This window comes from Aphelocoma coerulescens, chromosome 14 (genome assembly GCF_041296385.1).
Source record: "Aphelocoma coerulescens isolate FSJ_1873_10779 chromosome 14, UR_Acoe_1.0, whole genome shotgun sequence".
Lineage (NCBI taxonomy): Eukaryota > Metazoa > Chordata > Aves > Passeriformes > Corvidae > Aphelocoma > Aphelocoma coerulescens.
This window is the reverse complement of record NC_091028.1, coordinates 6,621,510-6,642,794: the sequence shown is the minus strand read 5'-3', so window position 1 is coordinate 6,642,794 and position 21,285 is coordinate 6,621,510. Positions and strand designations below refer to the sequence as shown.

The window sequence follows — 21,285 nt, the reverse complement described above, 5'->3', positions numbered from 1 at the left end:
AAGTAAATCAGAAAAGAGGAACATGGAGGTTCTAGAATTGCTGCTTTGACTGTTGCTGTCAATGCTCTGAAGCCTTGATGGCCCTGAGCAGCTTCACCTGAGGCTTTGACCCACACCAACAGGTCCTGGCTCTATTTAAACTCAGCCTTCAGCCTATATTCTCATTGGGCTGGTGGGAGAGCTTCAGCATGGCTGTGTCTGTGCCCTGCCTTGCTGTGGGTACTACAGAGCAGCACCCTGACCCTTGGGCTGATCTTCTGGCATTGGCCCGATCCTCATATGCAGAGCAATTTCTTGGTTTGACCTTGGACCTGTGTTACCATCCTGGATTTGCCCGATGATCTGGGCTGTTGGCTGAGCCTGCTCTCTTGCTTGGGTGCTGCCTGTGGTTGGTAAGACCCCTGCCCTGTTGGCCATGCTGGTGTGCAATTGCTCCCTGGCCTGTGGGGAGTGAACAGCTCTTACTGTGCCTTGACAGTTGCTTTGGTGACTGGAATATGATAGGTTCAGTGAAAATGACCAATTTCTCTTTTATTTATTCTTTCGAGGTATTAAGTTGGCAGAGGCAAATTATCCATTTCTAGAAGTGAACTGATTTAGTGGCTTTTTATCTTTCCAATAATTCCTTGCATAGTAAAGTAAGAATGAAAATCATCTTTATGCCTGTGATTTTCTTAAATACTGGTATTTGCTTAAAATTATCACCCTTTCTAGGTCTACAGTTGTGCTGAAATGAACAGTTTTCTAAGGACAATATATGGGACTTGGTATATTGCTGTAATGGCTGGAGGAATCCAATAGTAGATGTTTGGAAAGCAGGAGGCTGTAATGGTACTGTGGCCCTTGATCTCAGATCAGACTTTGCAAGTGCTGGACTTTGTCACAGCTTACCTGATACCTAAATCTGTGTTTTTAATATCCTTAGAAATTTCAGCTGAAACTGTGTAACAGAAATAATTATTAACTCTATAAGCAGAAGTTATACTACTTTGGAATAACATTAGATCTGATGTAATTAATTCAAGAGCAGTTACACAGAACTTTTCTTGCTAATGATGCACTTCTCTATTCTATTATTTCAGTAGTGTATGACTTTTCAACAAGGAAGACTTTAGCCTTTGTAAATAATATTACCTTGCAAAACTTACTATATTCATACCCTGTTTATTTTGTTAGAAAAGCTACCCATGATACTGCATCCAGCTTTCTCCCCTGCATTTACACTTTATCCACTTTCTAAGGGAAGTGTGCCTTAACCTAAATGCTTAATGGAATCCTTCTGCAGTTGATGAGGACATGCTCAGTGTCTTTCCTATTGCTTCTAATTACACAATGCAAAAAAGTTTCCATTCTTCAGAACAGGTTTATCTGCTCAGCTGCTTCTGTTCAAGAGATACATCAAACTGTCCTATTAACTAGTCCACATTAAGGTGAAGATAAATGCTAAGGCATTTATAGTAGAGTCAGGCTTTTGCTGGGTGTGCAGGCTCTGCTTTGCAAAGCCCTCTATTTGGGAGACTGAGACAAGAAATGGGATTGCAAATACAACAGCTAATATATGCTTTTAAGCATTTGGCTTATATGTAGGTATTGGCTAAATTTTACCACTTCTGACATTGCAAGTACCACTACTTCAGGATTTCACTTTGAAATTTTGCTTTCTAGCTCAGTAACTATGGTTTTTAGTAATGGTGGCTTCATCTGTAGTCTGACCTTGGCAGCTGATCCTGCCCAGCCTCCACTTTGAGAGGTGCAGTGCATGCTTCAGTTATGTTAGCAACTCACTGCAGAGATGAGCAATTACTTAAATTTCTTGGCTTTAGCTATGTGCTTACTCATTAAACTAGAGGCTTTACTCATCTCCTTGTGAGACATGGGAGGGTGGTTCGAGGAGTTAAATAGAACTTCAGATCTCTGATAGAGAATGTCAGCAATTTAACTAACATGATAAATGATTCAGTCTTCTGCTGGTTTGGTAGGCCTTTAAAAAATCAACCAACGAAAAACCCAGAAGCCAGACTAATGTACCCTATTTTGTTGCCAGCAGCCACTGTAGAATAAACAAACCCTGAAGAAGTTCCATGTGGAGTGAAGGATTGAAAATGTTGTCAAAACTGGGTCTCTTGGTCAGTTGGAATGGACACATAACCACACTGAGTACAATTACCATGTGTCTCCCCATGAGATGCATAATAGAAAAGAGTAAAAACCAGGTCCCAATTTTACTGAAATGTCATAACACTGATAATGCAACTTAAAGTGTTAGTTCATTACTTATCTGCTGGTAAATTAAAGCTACTTCAGATGTGACTGCAGGGGTGTAGTGACTTGCTAGTGAATAGTTGGCTGACTATAACATCTCTAAAGTACTTAAATTAACTTGTCCATGAATTATTGAAAGTATTTGATAGTGAAACAGATACCTCAGTGATATTTTCAATGTTCTTTCCTTGCTTTGTTTAATCCCGTCATCATTTTACTGTGACTCCATAGAACAAGGGAAAAATGCAATTTTGTCATTTTCTTGTAGACCTCAAAAGGTGAAGTATTCCATTATTATAACAGCTCGATGTCCCTGACAAATTTTTTTCACCCAAATTTTAGCAGCTATATTTTTTGCCTATACTTCCCTGTGCTTATTCAATTCTTCAATACTGTAGTTCCTGATCATTTTTTGCCCCCCTATTAAGTGTTTTCTTTTATAGCTTTCCCTTTTTCACTTATTCTTATTTCCAGAGCTTTGGTTGCAGAAGAACATTGTGCATAAATTGTCATGTTACTAAAAATACAGTTTGCTGCTCCTTCTTGATGGCTATTGCTTTTGGAGAAAGTGCAGTGGCTTCCAGAGGTTCAAATGAAGCTTAGCAGTTATTTTGTTAACTGCAAATTCTTATGAAGTTTGATTCTTTACTACATTTTATGTCGTTTACTAGATGAAATGTATTTGCAGATAGTGAAGATTTTGGCTGTGCTAGTCAGGTAGACCTCACTGATAATGAAAGCTGAAATAAAAAGTGTTAATAAAGTAGCATTTTTCACAGATTTCTATTCCATGAATATAAGATATAGCACAGAGTAATCTAGTTCTTTATATAAATAATGCAATTGTCTTGAGCAAAGATTTTTGAATCCTTCTGTAATACACAACATCTAAGATTGGTGTTGCACTTTTGTCAAAATACTTCAGCCTGTCCTAAATTTTCATTTAATGTCTGGGGGGGAAGAGGGCAGAGCTCTGCTTCCTTTGCTGATAGCTCATGTGGCAGCTCCTGTGTCATAACAGCACTGTGTGCAGTCCATGGCTCATCCTGGGGTTGTATTTGCAACTGTTTGCTGTGGCTTTCAGCTTTTTAAACTTGAATATTAATCTATGTTGGGAGATCTTAAAGGTGATTTCCATATCATCCCACTTTCAGATGCTTAGTTAATACACTTATTGTTCTAGGCAAAAAATTGCTTTTCTATATAGAACAGTTACAGAGCTGTGGAATGTGCCATAATAAGAATTCAGGCGATTTTTTTTTTGTTTCTAGTCAAATCACCTCATGGCATCATCAAAGTGAATAATTTTCAAGCATTTGTTCAAATGTATTAATGCTGCTAACTTGCCTCCAGTTTGTGAACTTCAGGTCTTTGATTTGTGTGTACAGTAATAAGAAAATCCTTCTGTACTTATTGCATTTAAAAGATTTACTCTCTTACTTCAGAAACTCTCTGGATTTCCTGAAGTATGATTGGACTCAGTACCTTGCTTGCATAGTGTCCTACCTGCAGGCAGTGAAGCTGTGAACTAGGATTGTGGCAGGTGAGCAAAATAAACCTTTCTTTAAATATCTTTTCTGCCCTCCTCTGTTTTCCCCCTCTTGTCCACTGCTTTTTGGTCAAATCTTGGACGGTAAGGTGAAGTTTCTGGAAAAAGAATTGCTGAATTGCAGAACACTTGCATCCTATTCAGAGAATAGGTAGGCTAAAGGATCTCCAGTGTCTCTCATCAGGAATCCTTAACTGTGGGATTCTCGCTGTAGACACCTCCAGTGTCTCCTGAAATTCAATGAAACTTTACAAGTTTATGCTTGTAAGCGGGTCCTAATTCTTCAGTAACCAGAACTGGCAGGCTCAGTGTTCTGTAGGTAACTGGGTCCTGCTCTAGATGGGTAATACTCTAAGAGAGCACAAAACAAGTGTGCCACAGATGTACAGGCATATAAAAAGGCATAGATCAGCAAATACAGTATTCAGTATTACTATTCTAAATGTTCCAAATGGAATTGCCTTTCCTAAGTTGGTCTCCTTACATATGACTTCCTTATTTTTGTTTATGGTCTCATTATTGAAATATATATGGAAAAACTACGTGGTACCTGTGTATGCTAATGAAAGCCCTGGTCTGTGTATATTGTACTGTCCTATTGCCCATACTCCTTGCACATCTTAAATCATCTTGACCTCTGGCCATTTGAAGTTACTTTCATTGTGCTATTTGATCTGAAGGAATGCTTAAGTAGCTGAGTAACTGGATAAACTGAAACTGAGCTGCTTGAAAAAAAACTTCCTTGCAGAAAAAATGGATGTGCTGTAAAAACAGAAGCCCATTAGCTCTACTACTTTGCAAAAAAAAAAAAAAATCCACTAACCAGAATACTATTTTGAATAATCAGGTAGTGTTTGTTACTGATATTTGACTGCTGTAAATATAAAATTGTTGCTTATCATGCTTGTATTTAATTTTTGTACTGATGTCAGCCCATACTCGTATGTATGCAAATCACTATTCTCTCTAAAACAGTAGGAAAGCTACTGTAAAGACAGAACAATTGGCCAGGTATTTCTGCAAAAGGCCCAGGTATTGTTTCAAGGACAGTGTTTCTAGTCAACTTCCACTTTTTAGAGATCAGCAAGTCACTGGTTTTCTAAAAACTTCTTGGCAGGATAAGAAAATCAAGAGTGTATCTCCAAAATGGGTACTTTATAGGCGCATGACTAGGGAAGTAAATTAACTTCAGTTTATTAATAAGTGTCTTTACTGCACAGCTGCTACCAGATTTTCATTTAGAGATAAATGTTAAGTCAGTGTAATTTTGGTGCTAATAAGCAGTTTGTGTACTTTTTCTTGAGTAATAAAAATACAGCTCTTTATATGTGATTTTAACTACTTTTAGATACCTCATTCATATGCAGAAAAACGTTGAAATTAAAACATTTATTATCAGTGATGCAACTGAAACTATCTCTTTTGTTTGGCAGTTTAAGTAGAAATTTATGAGGAGGCTTTGAAATAGAAGCTGGCACTCAAGATTTCCCCTTTTGAAATCATTCTTTCTGGGGCACTCTCCCTCTGGATGCATGAATTGCTGCACTGCACCTTGTGCAGCTTGTGATCTGAAGAAACACTTCATATGCAAAGGCAAAGCCAGGAGTTTTTTGTTAGCCTAATTAAAGTCTTGATAGTCTAATCAAAGACTTATTATTAGCCTAGGAATAAGTATTTCAGAGAGAGTACTGTTGTAGAAAAGGTCTCAGTCATAATACAGTTAAACTTACTATTCCATGCACCTTTGTATCTACCCCTTTTTTCCCCTGCTTTTGTATTCATCCATTTGCCACCTTTCTGTGTCCTAAGGTCAACATTTGCAGCTTTCCTCAACAAGGAATGGGAGGGAAGTGACAGCCTGGCAACATTTCACACGAAGGAAACTGATAGTGATGATGGTGCATTTTTCTTCTTGTAGAACCACCCCCTTGAGGCTGATCTTGTTTTCTAGTGCATGCTTACTCCTTAGTCTTTCTTCATGTGTCTGGAATTCCACATTACAGATGAATTTCCCAAAAGTAATAAATACTGCATACATTTGTGTATTGGATGCTTATTCTTTGGTTTTTTTTGCCATATCTGGTTTTACCCAGCTCTGAAACTTGCATGCATTTAAGGACCAGTAATCAACTATTCATGAGCTGAATGTAGTTGAGATCTCTTTTAATTTCCTGTTCTTGTACTTTCAAGCCCTTTGTCATCTTGTGCCTGAGCTACTCTGTACTACATTGTTATTCTAGGGTTGTAAATAGTTTATTCTAGAATGCATAACTACCTGTTACTGTACTACATTATTCAGAGAAATATCTTGCAGTTACTGTAACAATAGGTCTTAGACCACACAATTGCACAAAGCTAAGCTGTAACTAAAACCAGGCGAGCAATAGCACCTCCTGTTTGATCTCCAGACAGACCAAGACAAGTGCAGACCTCTCCTGAGGTTTGAAAGGATGGGTTCATATGAAGCCTGTGATCCCTGACTGGAAATGGCAATATTATGTTGGTTTTGCTGCAGGCCAACAGAATCTTGCTGAATATTGTTTTGAGTTCAGCTCAGCCTCTGGCCTGGTACAGAGCTGCTCCCATGGCAGTAGGAAGTGTGGGCTTCACCCTCACAGCTCCAGTTTGCTGGCTCACTGCTCTTTGTGGGGGGGGGGGGGGGGGTGCTTTTTGCTACCTGTCTGGGGGTGGCTGGAGAGAACCAAAATGTAAAGGGAGGTTGATTTCAGTTTTCCTATTTATCTCAATAATGGGACACCCCCCCCCCCCAACCCCAAAATCTCAAGCTCAAACACAAACCCCCGAGACTCAATATGGAGTGTGCCAGGATAGTTACATTCTCTGGTGTGAGATACAGAAGACAATAAAAGTACCTTTTCCCTTAAATTGTGTGAGAAGAGATAGTCCATAAATAGTTTTTGCATCTTCTTGTTTATGCTTTTTTGTTTTTTTGACATCTCTGTTCTGATCTCTTTATTAATTTAATCTGGACATGCTAGGAGCTTTTTGAAATACAATTGTGATTCTTCTGTGTTTTCGTTTCTTGAGAGCTTGTTTGGAGGTGCTTGAAAAAGGATCTCAATTTTAGGAAAAATCCTGAATATTTTATTTTTCATATCTCATTAAAAAATGCTAACCACTCTTGAAGACCTTGGCAATGCTTTTGATACAAAGTTAATTATATCCTTTCTTAATTTACTGTGAGAAGAGAATAATGCTTTAATGTTTATGGAAGAACTGCAGATACTGTCTGAAAAACTGGTAGTGAGGCAGTTTTCCAAAAATGTTCAAAACTACAGCTTGGTGTTTGTAATTGCCTATATAATAAAGGATAAACTACTTTATAGGATTTAAAACTGTAATTAGTAAGTGTGCTGTTGAGGACTGGGTCAGCTAAATGAGTGAAGTGGGTATTAAAATTCTTGTTGTGCTTACAGGTCAGTGAAAAACTGACTGCCTGCCAACTTCCTTGACTCATCTTAATGCCTCAGAATTAAAATAAAGCAGTTTGTTTATAGATTAACTCGCTGCTCAAAGATTGAAGCTAAGGATGAGGTGACTGATGGGAGATTAGACTGGAGTTCTGTGGTGTAAACAGAGAATTGCAATGTTTCAGGAATAACAAGTTCATGTTTCCATAGTTCTAGAAAGAAACAGTGGCTGCATGGATTTGAAGGTATGTCATGTGGGTTTAGTTGTGCTAATGTACTTCAGATCATGGGAGCAGTAGAGATGCTTTGATTTATCAATGACATTTCCTCCTATCCCTTTTCTTTTCTGAGCAGAGGAGTTCAAAGCATTCAGACATTAATTTTCAGTGGGTTTTTTTTTATGCTTGGAAATGATCCAAAACATTGAGGGTTTGGGTTTTGTCCATTTTTTTTTTTCTGTTGCTCTGTCCTTTGCCTGGGTTCTGATTTTGCTATGAAGATGTAAATTTATTGACAGTGATTGTGGAGTTAGCCATTGTGACAGAAATTCTCTTGAGAATAAATAAGCATTAAGGCTCTACTGTTGCACAACTTGTAATGTTTTTATTGAGGGTTCTTAACACCAGATTCCTGAAGTTGATGTAGCATGTGCCATCACTGATGCTTTCTAACTCTGGCTACAGTGTGTAGCATCAGTTGTTGGAAGCTCACGAGAACATCTGGGGTTTTTGTAAGGCCTTTTCCTACTTTTTTTTAAAAAACACAAAGTGGCAAGAACATTTACCCTATCCAAGAAAAGGAAATCTAATCTCCAGAAGATGTGTGGTGTACCTTTTCCACAGGTGACAGAGCTACTTTTATGGTATTTGCACAAGCCTCTCGATTTCCTTGGAACTGTGGGTTTGTGGGCACAGGGAAAAGGGAAGGAGGAAGAGGTTTGTGCAAGATGTTGATTTGGGCCTCTTACTAAAGACAACTGAAAGAGCAATTAATTAAATATTTATTTTAATGTATCTGATATTATGTGTCTTTTCATACCAATATAAAGCATCTGATTAACTCTGATATACAAAAATCTATTGCTTTTACATTTCATGCAAGGCTCAAATGCTTTAGATGAGACAGTAGTTTCTGACATGCTTCTTAAAGGTCTTGGTACAACATTTGGAAGAAGGTCACTTTATAATTTTATACTTAAATGTGAAAAATAGCTAAGCTGTAACTAGCAACAGAATGAAGTGTGTGTAATAAAGTAATACACAGTAGAGAGGCAAATTACTAAAATTATATAGGCTTCAAATTTGAGGGCCTAAACCATAAATAGGAATTATTACTTAATTTCTTAGACTCTGCATGAGTTTATAATCAGGGTCTCCTGAACATAGCGTTCTTAACTCATGTGAATCCAAGCTTTGTTAATTCTTGAATAAGCAGTTGTGGACATCTTCACCGTTCCTTTTATTGAGATAAGTGAATACCAAAATTCCAAACCCAAGCAACATCCAACTCCCACCCTGGGCCAAAAAAAAAAAAAAAATCACAAATCTAATCATGCCCCAAGTAAGGTATGGCCTGAAAAATAAATAAAATCTGGCCTGAAGAAAGTACAAGTTGTTTCCTATGAAGGCTGTATAGAAATCTCAAGGTGTCACATTTCAGTTGTTAGGTGAAATCTATATTGAATTTGAGAAGAAGCTCTGATTTGAAATACTGAGTTGTACTGCCTCAGATTGTATACATAGCTAAAATATAAACAGTTGGTGTCCCTAATATTTTTTGGTCTGGATGAGTATGAAGAGGAGATTTGTGCTCTGATGTCTCTTGCTTTTATCAGTTACTGCAGAGCTTGAGTGTGGAACCTGTAATATTCATGAACCTTTCCCATAGACTTTCCTTTATTGGTACCTCTCCATATAGGTAAGTGCATCCAAGTGAGAGAAGTCAGCTAGGGAGTAAAATCCTTGGACAATGCAAATTAATTCCCCTTTGCTTTATTACTTGGCCTGCAAATAAAATAGAGAAACTGCCCATTAGTCAGAGGCAGTTTACTATGTGTCCCTAGCACTGCACAGAAGCAATGTAAATTCAGCTGCAGAGTGCTCTCTGGTGTGAATTATGCACCAGGGCAGTGCTCAGCACCACTGTTCACTCTAGGTCATCATCCATCTTTCATTCTAAAACATTATTTTAGTGGTGACCATAAGGACAGGCTATTAAATGTAGGTTGGAAATTCTTTTAAATTAATTTAGAAAAGCTAAAGAAATCATTTAAAATGAACCCATACATAGCTGGAAAATAAACCTTTGAAAATGCTTTATCTATGTTGTAGTGATGATTAAGTTTTAATTAAAATGGTTCACTATACCTGTCTCCCACTGCTTTAGTGGTAAATAAATGTTTTCTAGTGCTGCTGAATCAGTACTGGATCAGGAATGTCTAAAGCAGTCACAGTTACCTGAACTGACTGCTAACTATGACATTCATGCTCTGCACTTGTGAAAATCTGAGCATTTAAATTTTCAATATAATTATTAGTCAATGTGACGACAAGTTTTTTTTTCTTTTGGTAATAGAACAGTAACTTTTTTCATTTCGTAAATGACTCTGTTGAAGGGAAAATACTTACTCTTTGTTCAAACAATTAAGCAGAAAAGTCAAGCTCCTATTTTGTAATATAGGGTATTACTATTGATCTTGGCCAGAATTCCTTGCAGGTTGAAGGGCATTAGTCTGTGACTCTGAGTTGGTCTAATGCCATTGTTGGTGGTGTGAATGAATGTATGCTGGCTGTTTTTAAACTTTGTTAGTCTTAGGGGGTTTAGTTGCATTGTCACTTAATTTTGCATGGAATTGGGCTGACAGCCCAAATGATGACAGAAATGACTGTGGTTGTAAGTGTGTGACAGACTTGTCTGAGGGCAACTTCTGATGCAAAATGGGAAGCAAATACAGAAATAGTAATCTGCAGCTTGTTCAATGCATTTATTTGTATATTAACTTCATAAATAGGTGCTAGAAAATAAGTTTCTACTTAAGAAAATTCATAAAATACATGTAACAGATACAGTACATAGAACACTGGAGAAGAAGGCAAGAGTGGGATTATAGGGAGACTTGCATGAGTCATTAGTGAAGACTAAATTCTTCCTGACTGTATGGGCTGTGAAGAATGTGGATTTTGATTATTCCCCCCTAGGTTCTCCTTTCTCATTTCAAACCGTAGTTAACTGTTAGTGTAGCAAGACAGGAAGCTTTCTCATTTTGCATAATTTGGTTTCAGACTTTGATACTTTTTTTCACGTTCTGCATGGAGATAAACCATCTTCCAGATCTCTGGAACTGGGAGCCATGCTCTTCAGCATTGTGTAAAATGGGCCTTTGGGTCAAAGGTTTTGTATTTTAGGTCAGTATTGTCAAAGTGTTTTCTTTTTTGGGCTACTTTCTGTTTCTGACTGGGAATTTGGAAATGTGGATTTTGTTTGGTTTTTATTTTTTTAATTAAAGCTGGTATTCCCTATGGAAACATTTTCCAGAAGAGCAGCCTTTTGAGAAATTTCTGGTATGTTCTTTCTGTTATGAAGTGAGAAGGGTAGGTGAGAAAGCCTGGGAGAAGAAAACAAACCAAAAGGAAAATGAATTTGATTAGCTCATAATGAAAACATGTTAGGGAGTTTGAAAGAAATGCATCTAAAGTAAACAAAGCAAAAAGATGATGTTTGAGTGGGAGGTGAGATGCTTGAAGAAGGGTGGATGGGTTTTGAGGTTGTAAATCTTGAGAGGGAGAGTTATTTTATCCAGATCTGCAAAAAAGGTACAAGTGGTTGGAATAAAAGAAATAAAGAAGATAGGGCTTCTGGCAGGTAGTGCTGACTGTAGGCAGTGTGAAAGAATATTGCCTCTTGGCTTTTGCTTTTGGGCAATGCAGCTGTGGACATGCCCAGCTGAAACACTTTAATTAAATGGTGTTCAGTGGCAGAAATCTCTTCCTCTCCTCCAATTGCCTGTGCTCAGTGGATTTCATGTGCTCTTATGCTTAATGTTCACAAATGTCACAAAGACATGGGTGAGTTGTTTGGAACGGAATAAATGATGAAATCCTGGGAGAGCAGGTTGTCTTACCACCTTGTTTGTGTCCACAACAGAAGGCCACAGTTGCCTTTGGCAGGTCCACCAGAAATTATCTGTCTTTTTACCTTAAACGGTGGCTCCTGTGAGTTTTTCAGAAGGAATGAATTCACTGGCCAGAGTCACTCTCCAATTTATTTTTTTTTTTACAGAATGACATTTTCTGACTTCAGATTTTAAACAAAAAAGCAAGTAACATTTAGTAGAATGAATATGCATACATGAAGGATAAGTAGCGTAGTAGGATAAGTTTAGTAGTGATTTCAGTGCAATTACTAGAAGGAGAAATAAAATGAAAATAAAATACCCCCTGTATGAATTCCCTCAGAGTATATTTAATTTGGGAGATGAACAATTTTCAGCTAAGTGAATGGGTGGCATGTGTTTGCTGCTTGTTCTGAGGCTGGAGTGGCAGATTATGTGTGGTCTTGGACAGAAAAAACTTTTATTGTTTTATTGTGTTTATCCCTTTTTATCCTTATCCATAATGAACATGATGAAAGTAGAAAAGAACAGAGGCACTTCTACTGCACTGCCAGGAAGCAGGTGTCCCTACTCAGTTATTTATAGACCTCAAGAATGCATATCATGGAAATGGGCTGGGAATGGCCAGTGACCCATCTGTTTTATCTGCTGGGTATTGGGACTGATTGTGTGGAAACTGACTTTTTTTTAGCTGATGAAATTTGTGCTTCTGAACAAACCATTACAGGACTTTCTGCTATCCTGTTAGTTCTGGGAATTAGTTGTATGTGGTTTAGGTTTTTTAAATGGGAGGCTCTTGCTTTAGACCTTTTCTCATTCCTGCTGAGCAAAGAGATGTTTTTCTGGCTCTGAATGCAGCATTCTGGATTGTAGCTATGTAGTACAGATGATTTTGCCTGTTTCTTCATTACACGTCTATGGTTTTTGTGTTCACTCATTGTCCCTTTCAGTTTCAGATTAGCTGGAAGAAATGTCATTACCCACTTCCCAGTACTTTTCCCCCCTCTCTGCATTAATCTAAGCTTGTGTCCCAGAATTTTGGCTGTCACTGAGAATGTGAGCTCTGAATGCTTGCTTAGAAATATCCATTTTTTAGGATCTAGGTCAAAAGCTGATTCAAACATAATAATTTATAATAATGAAACTAGGACAAAACAAACAAACAAAAAACCCTAAATGCAGCCTTTCAAGTATGGAGAGAGGGGAATAATCCATTACAAACAGAATAGCCAGCACCTCATGAGTTGAGAACAAATTACTGTTCTTTACCAAATGAAGCTGTACAGACCTTCTCAAGCAGCTTTAAGCACTGGTAGTTCCTTATGGCTCGGTCTTGCCCTTCCATGTGTGCAGAATGGTGACATCTACAAATACTGTTACAGCTTTCAAAGAGCAGAAATGAACGTGGCAAAGAGAAACCTTCAGTGTACAGTGGTCTATTACAGTGTCACTATGTAAAAGGAAAATCTGCTCGTTGGTAGATGAATTTCTTGTCATTATGCATCACAACAATTAAAAATATTCATATGTGTTTTAAATGTCCATGGTAATCTTATAAATAAACCAATCTTGTGCCCCCTCTGTAATGATCAGGTTATTGGATCTCAGAGTTGCTGATATCATTGGGTCTCTAGTAAAAGTATATATGCTGATTAAAATAAAATGTTGAATTTCTTTTCCCTTTGCTTACCTGCTTCAAAAATTGAACTTGCTATGGTGATGTTGCTCTGATGTTTTAACATGGAGCTCATTCTCTATTGAAATTCTGTACCAATTATGCCTTCTCTCCCTGGGACATAGGATCTGTCCTATTAATTTAAACTGGATTTATTGGGGACTATTTTTATGATTTAAACTAAGTTCCTTATACAACAAATACTTTTTAAAGTGCAATTTTGTTTATTCACCTGATATCAGAGGTAGTGGTTAACATTCCCAGCAATGTCCTGATGATGGAGAAAGGTATTTAATAATATCTGTATAGATTGCCCTCCCAGCTGGTAAGGCTTGTAAGATAAATGCCATGGTGTACTTTTAGTGGTTAACAGCAATTAATCCTCTCTCTGATCTCCTCAAAATACTTAATGAGGAAGGCAGAGGAACCTTCTCTGGAGGTGCTGGGATCCTACAGGATCAGCACTTTTCTTGAGAAGTCAGGACAGTAAAAGGGGTACCTAAAGAAAAAAAGTTTTTAATGTGTTCTACTTATGAGTAGAACTGGGACATACTTTTTTTCTGGCCACTTATTTATTCAGTAGATACAGATTTGGGTCAGCCAAAGGTTTTATATTGCTATTTAATCCTATTTAAATTGTCCAGTAGTTACATAAATAATTTTGACCTGATGTTTTTGAAACAATGTTATCTTGCTTAGATAGCTGTTTAAAGGTTAATATCCCAGAATTTCCTTCAAAGTCAAGTTTTGGTTTAAAGTGTACAAAATTGTTTTCCTATCTTGCATTAACCACTGAACTGAAAATATCCTTCATTTACACAGCAATATTTGCAATGCTTCTTTTGGGGAAAGCTACAAACAATTCAAAGCTTCAAAGTAAATCTGCTTTAATGTGTTTAAAAACATGCAAGATATTCCTTGATGGGAAATAGAACACTTCTATATTATTATGTAATATTATGTAAGGATAAAGAAGCTGAGGAAAAAGGAGACTGACTCATCACCAAAAAAGCTGATGGAAAAACATTTGCTCCTTTTCTCCATCACAAGAGTTTTGTGGATAACCATATTAAGAGATTGTGAGATGCTGAAATACAACAAGTGGGGAACATCTCTCTAGTCAGAGAAAATTCCACACATCAATTTTTTCTCACAGAGATCACTTTGCTTCTCTCAGCCATAAATTTTAAATGTTTTGTAAGGGCAGGGTAAATTTGGTTCACACTGATTGCACATACAGAAGTGCTCATCTGCTGGAAGAAAAGGATGTGATGTGGAAGAGTTAGGAATTAGAGCCAGGTTATGTTCTGGGCATGTGCTGCAGCATCTTTCCCTTCCACATAGTTCCTTTTCACCTATTTAAAGTGATGGCAGTTTTCAGGACTGAGGTGCAAACTCAAACCTATTGAAGTTCATCCAGGGTCCCAGCACTGAAGCAGTGGGATAAAAGTGGTTGGTAAAAAGATTCTTCTGTTTGTCTTGCCATAGAAAGACTTCGTTCATCACTTGTGATGGCACTAACATTTAAGAAGTCTTGCCATAGAAAGACTTCGTTCATCACTTGTGATGGCACTAACATTTAAGAAGATGTGAAATAGCTGCAGCCTGTGTTTCAGTGAGACTCAGCTTGCTTTGGCTGTACCTTAGGTTTCTTTTCAAGCCTTTTTTCAAAATCTCTTAAAGGAAAAATCATATGAATTTATAACTTATATAATGAATGAACTTACAGAATGAAAATACAAACTCAGGTATGACTTTGGGAATGACAGGCAAAACCTGGACAGTCTTATTTGAGCTCTGTGTGTAGAGGAGAGGGATACTCTCTCTGTATTTGTTTTCTGTCCCTTGTTTTTATTTCCGTCCAGAAATTTGCAGGCAGGCTATGACAGTGACGTAGTTGTAAACTTTTAAAGGGAAAGAAGATACTTACAAACTTGGAATGCTCTTAAGTAGATGACAAGGGTCAGAGAATGTGCCCACAGCCTTCACAAACTGATTAGAAAAGCATAAGGAGAAATAAAGCAATCCCAGTGCTGCATTTGACAAAGCAAAACACTTCAGAACTCCAGGCAGTGAACTGAAATGTTGGTCTCTATTCAGAAAGGGTTTGAGATGTAGTTTTTACCAGGGTGAGGGGAGGAGGGAAGCATCATGTGTTGTTGGTTTTGCTTGTGTATGTACTTCAGAGTACCTGAAGGCAGTCCATGTGCTGTGGCTGCATGGCTATTACGTTCTGTAAATGTTCCCATGCCCCAGCAGATGAGTCTGGAAAAGACCTAAATAAGGGGATTTCTTCAGTGCTATCTATGCTCTGCCTAATTTATGTTTGCTACTTACTGTGACTGTCTCTGAAGGGTTAAACGTGCTATTCTTAGCTCTGACTGTTTCTTTGCCTGCTTGTTTCACCTCTGATGCAATGCTGTGCTGGAACTGCAATGCATTGTCAGTTTACATCACATTACACCAGTAACAATTTTTAAATCAGCACGAGGTAACGTGATTTGTTTTCCTTTCATGTGGTTAGATGCCTAATAAGTAATCAAGGCTGCATGCTAATGACTCAAAAGTAGTTACAGATCATACCTTGACAAAGTAATTTGGTGTGGACACTATGTGGATAGCTTCTCAAATAGTTTTTGTGTAAACAATATAAATATAGCTGTGTACTGGAAATCTTCAACCCAGTTTTGAATGTAGTTTCCATGCAGAATCAAACTAAAATAACTTGCTTATGCTTAATGTAGCTTTGGACTACTTCATGTAGGATAGACTTTATTTTTCAAAATAATGCACTTGACTAGAATAATCTGTTTGCCTTGGTGTTCTATCCAACTGATTCTCTCTAAATATTAGTACAGATGGGGGAATTTTTCTATATAGTGGCTAGAATTTTGCTCTGAGGACAAATATGCCCTAGTCATGTGTTTGGTATCATTCTGAACTTACTTTTTTGACAGTTGGACAGAACCACAAAGATTATTTTTCCTTAGTTCATGCAACAGGATTTATAATGAAGTGTCCAGCTGGGAAACATTATAGATGAGTGTTCTAGATCCAACTGAGAAATGGCAGTACAGCTGCAGGCCTGGATTTTAAAACTTAGCCTGAGACAATGTTAAGTGTTTGATTTGAGCGCAATTTAAGGTTTCAATGAATCATTTCACTGCTGCCTACAGAAGTGTAAGAGACTTGAAGAGTGGCATTTACACCACATAGGAACAGAGGAATTCTCACTGTGTGGAATTAGTACCAATGAATCTATAAGCAACCTGTACGGAAGACAATTTTAACGAGCTTAGTCATCGTTGTGCTGCAGTTGGAAGGCATGGTAACTGCTGAAATAGCTGACTGCAGGTTCTAAGTTTACCTTTCCTATAGAACAAGGTACAATGTGCAGTTGCTCTGTGCTTATGCAAGACTGCTGTTCTTGGGTGACATGCAGCATTTGTTAGGTAATTGCCATGCAAGGCAATGTATGGAGCTGCTTTTTGTCCCCTTGAGTAGTTTTAATGTCCTTTGACTTTTAGACCGTCTTTCCATCCGTTTTAGGGAGTGGATTATATCTTGCTGTTCCCTTTCCTTTTCTCAGAGGGAGGTCAAACACTGGGATGCTGTTCAGCTTGCTAAGAGTAGTCACAGAGGAATTTTGGGATTTAGCCAGAGTTTTAACTATTCAGAAGCTCTTGTGAATGAAGTAAATTATTCTGAGCATATGACGCCTCAAGAGCAGCAGTTTTTACGGTGATGTACTTGATGCTAAGAATAGCCACGATTTCGTATGGTTAGATTAACAATCACATGCTCCAAAGGGGATGGATGTACAGTCTCTCAGTGTGCATGTCCTTCTGGAGGATGTGTTGGGTTCTCTGCATTCTCTGTAGTCACTGGAATGTATCTGTGTGTGACACGTTAGGGTGTTTAGCTGCTGCAGGGCATGGTCTGAGACTTGGCTATGTAGGTTGAGTCTGCATCTTGGTGTAAGTGAACAACTGTCGTATCAGACCTTGTTTTAAATGGTAAATCAGATTGTAATGAGCCATGCCCTTTTCTGCAGGAATACACAAAAAGTAATTTCAGTATAAGAAATATAAGGGAAACAATTCTGTTCTGCAGTAATCCCCTTGGTGCAGTTTATCAGTAAAATATCTGCTGAGTTTATAGACAATTAATCATTTGCCTTTTAAAGCAGAAATTTATTACTTTTTTTAGTCTTTCTTTTAGAAATTGAGTGCTTCACACTTAATTTTTGTTTATAAGTTAAGTTAGAATTTTGACTTAATGTTCTGTCCTATTATAAGCTAGTGTCTTTTATGGATCTATATATAAAATCAAAGGCTCCAGATCTGTGCTGATTTGTCAGATCTAGTGTGTGTTTATTTATCACATTAAAAAAATTAACTTATTCGGAAAACTATCTGAGAAAATACTATTCATTTATCCCTAGAAACTGAGCTTTATTCCTGCCCATGCTTTCCTCTCTCAGCAATCTAAGTGCCTTAATTGATCATCTTGATATGAGGTTTAACTCAGCAGTTAATTGAACTTCAAGGAGAAAAATACAGTTTTGCTTATTAAAGTGCTGTTGTACTGGTGAAGACATTGGACCTGCCAATGCTCTACTGCATTGAGTTAACAATTGAGACAAAACACAGGTATAGATCAAGGTAAGAAGCAGATTATCTCAAAGCTTCAAAGAGAATCATGAAAGCTTAACATGTGTTTAAAGTACCAAACCTTCATGGACCTAGTCTGGTTGGTTGGATAAAAGAAAAGTTATCAAAATTATTCAGCAATCTTGCCTGATGTGATGGGGTATATTTAGAGTATATACATTATGCTGTGTGCATGGCAAGATGTATTTTGAGATAGTACAGTTTTGTACCGTTTTGTACAGTTTGGGTGATCTCTTAAGGAATAGGAGTCTTTGTCATTAAGAGGATGGCTGGGTGTTCTTTTTTTTTTCTCCAGAATATGCCCCACTAAGATTCTTGGAGGGCATTTCTTTTGGGGGCTTCTCTATCCTCCTGTAGTCTCTTCAGTAATACTGAGCTCCGAAGTGCTTGTGTAAGTGATAATGCTGATGTTTTAACAACCCTAAATTGGGAAGAACTGGTTATGCTAAACATCAAAGCTCTCAGGATTGTCAGCATCAGGGAATTTTGCCTTTTTCAAATACCATAGTGTTTTTCAGGTCACAAAACTTGAGTAAGTGAAGCAGATGAGCTAAGATGAACATCTGTAAATGTCCTTATGCAGCTTTGCGTGCTGATGACTGGTGGAGCTGATAAAGATTTGCAGAAGGTAAGGCACCAACAGAACCCTTGTAAATGATAGGAAGACATTTTCAAAATAATGAAGGGTTAAAATGAACTGCTTAAACCCCACTTCATGCCTCCTGTCTGAAAACAGAGCCAATTCCTAGTTCAAAGCATTAAGATGTCCCTATCCCATCCCCAAAATGGGATTAGTGAAAAAAAATGCACCCCTTTCAACCTTATAACTTACTCTTGGAGTAAACAGCCAGTCTAGGAATTAGTGTTACTAAAAATAATTTTGTTCAACTGGGGTAAGAATGAAAGCTGAAAATTCTGCAAAAGAGTAAACAGTCTATTTTTCATCTTGTTTTTGAATCTTGAAGTGTTTGGGATGAACAGCTCTTTCACCTGCATTCAAGGATGAATGTTGATAACCAGCGGAGATGAAAAGTCAGTTGGTAAAAAATATGATGTTTAAAGTTTTCAGACTTGCATCACAGAAAACTTGGAACCATGAAAGAAATGTGAGCTAGGACAACAGTGAGATCACTAAGGTTAAGTGGTTATTACTTTAATAATTGGGGTGAATATAAACCCAGTGTGTTTTCAAATTTTTAAAAGAATGTAGGTGCTAGATTCAGTATCTGCTCCTTGGGATACTGCATAAGAAAATACCAACATTTCCATAGATTTTGATAGGATAGTCTATGTAAAGGTGAAGGCAATACAAGGTAAACACAGATGGAGTAGCTCCTGAACCCTTGTCCAGTGTTGTGTACCTTGGAACAGGGCATTGTTCCCCACTCAGCAAGGCAGTCTAAAAAGAAAGTCTTCTCTTTTTGGTTATCTTCCATCATTTTAGCTTTCTGGCTAAAATCAAGAAAGCAAGAAATCTGTCTGATCTTTGCAGATGAAAGATAAGATCTGGCAGGCTTTAAACTAGAGAAATATTCTTGTTCCTACATATATCACAGTTATTTTGGAATCTGTGTGATAGAAAGGACTGGTGGGAACAGAAATAGTTGTGTGAGGGTAGATAGCATACAGGCGTCTGCCGAGTAAGATTACAGTTAATTGGCTTATAAAAATTAGCAATTGTATATTAATTCCAGAAAGTGGCTCTGGGACTTTTTTCAATAAGTTGGTGAAATACCTTCAGATGTTTATATATTTTTAATGATTCTTGTATATGATTGTTGCTTAAAAAACCCCAGTCCTCCATGTGTTTGAATGTTGCTGAATGTTTGTACAGTATGTAGATGGTCAGGTAAAACTAAACAGGATATTTATAGTTCGAAATATATACTTGACTATCTCATGAGTTTCAGAAGTTTAATACTTGTGTTGATATATCAGATCTTGTTTAGCCAATGGTATTTTAAAAAGCAGTAGAGCTCAATGCAAAGAATGTCATTAATGTAAGTATAGATTTAGTTTGTCTCCACTTACGTTACTCTAATGAAGTCATGTTTATTAAGTCATTCCAGCAAATAATAGAAGGCTCTTTATTTGGAAAAAATTGCCTTTTTTTTGCTTTTTATATTTCTTAATGGCTATTATAAAGTTTATCAGGGAGGATGCACCTATGTGCATAAAAACTTAAAATGCATTTAGGCGTCTATGTTCAAATATCAAAACCACACAAATCTTTGTGCAAGTTACTTTTGTCATTGAATGTGGATGGAACTTTCTTGAACGCTGATCCAGCTTGGAAAGATCAGAGAGCAGCAAATCTGCAGTCAGCATCCTCCTCCCAGGTGTATCTGAGGCTCCCACCTATAGGATCCTCTTAATCTCAGCCTCTGAACTCAAATTCTTTTTCAAAGCAATTTTGAATATATTCTGTGTCACCTGGAGAACTAGGAACTTCCCAGTCCTTGACCTCTCTTTGCAGAATTCATACAGGAATTATTTTCTTTTGTCCCCTTAGGACAGGAGAGGAGGGAAGAATAGGATTCTTGACAGTAACTTTTTTGGAAGAAGACCTATTTAAACCTGTATCTTTTGACTGTAAAGAAACCAACACGAACAAAAGGCATGTCTTCTCCTAAGGATTAATTCCATGAGTAACCTTACAAATAGACAACAGAGAAGACATTCCTGTGTTTCTAGCAACCTGAAAAAATTCCTTGAATCCTTCCTTCTTCCATCCAATATGACCTCCCCTGCCATAAGAAGCAGAAGCCAGTTATTTTAGGTTTCAGAGCTACCCATCAGTCAGACGAGTTTAGAGGTAGGTGAAATAGCATTTGATTTTCTTGGGAAGACATTTTGGAACTATGGCAATTGATTTGGATATCAGTTCCTAGAAATGTGGTCATCTGGGTAAGATAAGCCTGCATTTTAGGTAGGAGACAAATGCGTTTTAATATGTTATTTTAGTTAAAAAGCCCCTTTGTCTTGCTCTTTTCCACCAGCAAGATTGTCAAGGTTTGCAAATACAATAGAATGAAACTAATTAGATCTGCTAATAATTCTAGCTGTGATTATCACCATCAGAGCCTGGGATTCTCCTTGGGCAGGGAAAAGCAAGAGGCATTCTTTCTAAAGAAAGCAAAAAATGGGTCTCCTTTGGAGCAAGAGCAGACAAAATGCAGGACCTAGAAGCACCATGATAATTGCACTTCAAAGAAAACTCATACTCAAGTGGCTCAATAGCATTCCTGAATATGAACAAAAGCCATGTAGCCTGTATGGCAGAAATAGGTGACAGAAGGCTCTGACTCATCATGTGGAACTGTAATTTAAGTTCAAGGGGGATTTTTCTATCTTGGATGTATTCCTGCTGGCTCAGATGTCGCATGAGCCTTTAGCACCTAGTTTTAATAGAGCCAGTGCCTACAATCAGAGATGGGTTGGATGCAGGGAGCAAAATACTACTTGTCTTAAAAATATCTTCCAGCGAGAGCTGAGGTAACTTTGTGCTGATAAGAAGCTTCCACTGACCTTTACTAAATTTGATTTTCTAGATTTAGAAAAGTCTCAACTCCGTAAGAATTTGC

At 37.6% G+C, this 21,285-nt stretch overlaps 1 protein-coding gene across 4 annotated transcripts in view; it reads left to right on the top strand.

Annotated features, from left to right (window-relative positions):
* The first annotated feature begins 176 nt into the window (after window positions 1–176).
* The window catches only part of GRIN2A (glutamate ionotropic receptor NMDA type subunit 2A), a 184,348-nt gene continuing 163,239 nt past the window's right edge, over window positions 177–21,285 (top strand). For 2 of the 4 annotated variants that reach the window (XM_069029954.1, XM_069029953.1), the window contains exon 1: window positions 179–392. The gene's annotated coding sequence lies outside the window, so the exon portion shown is untranslated. Of the gene's footprint in view, window positions 393–3,707; window positions 3,806–21,285 lie in introns of all 4 variants that reach the window. The other 2 variants (XM_069029955.1, XM_069029952.1) reach the window with 2 other exon arrangements.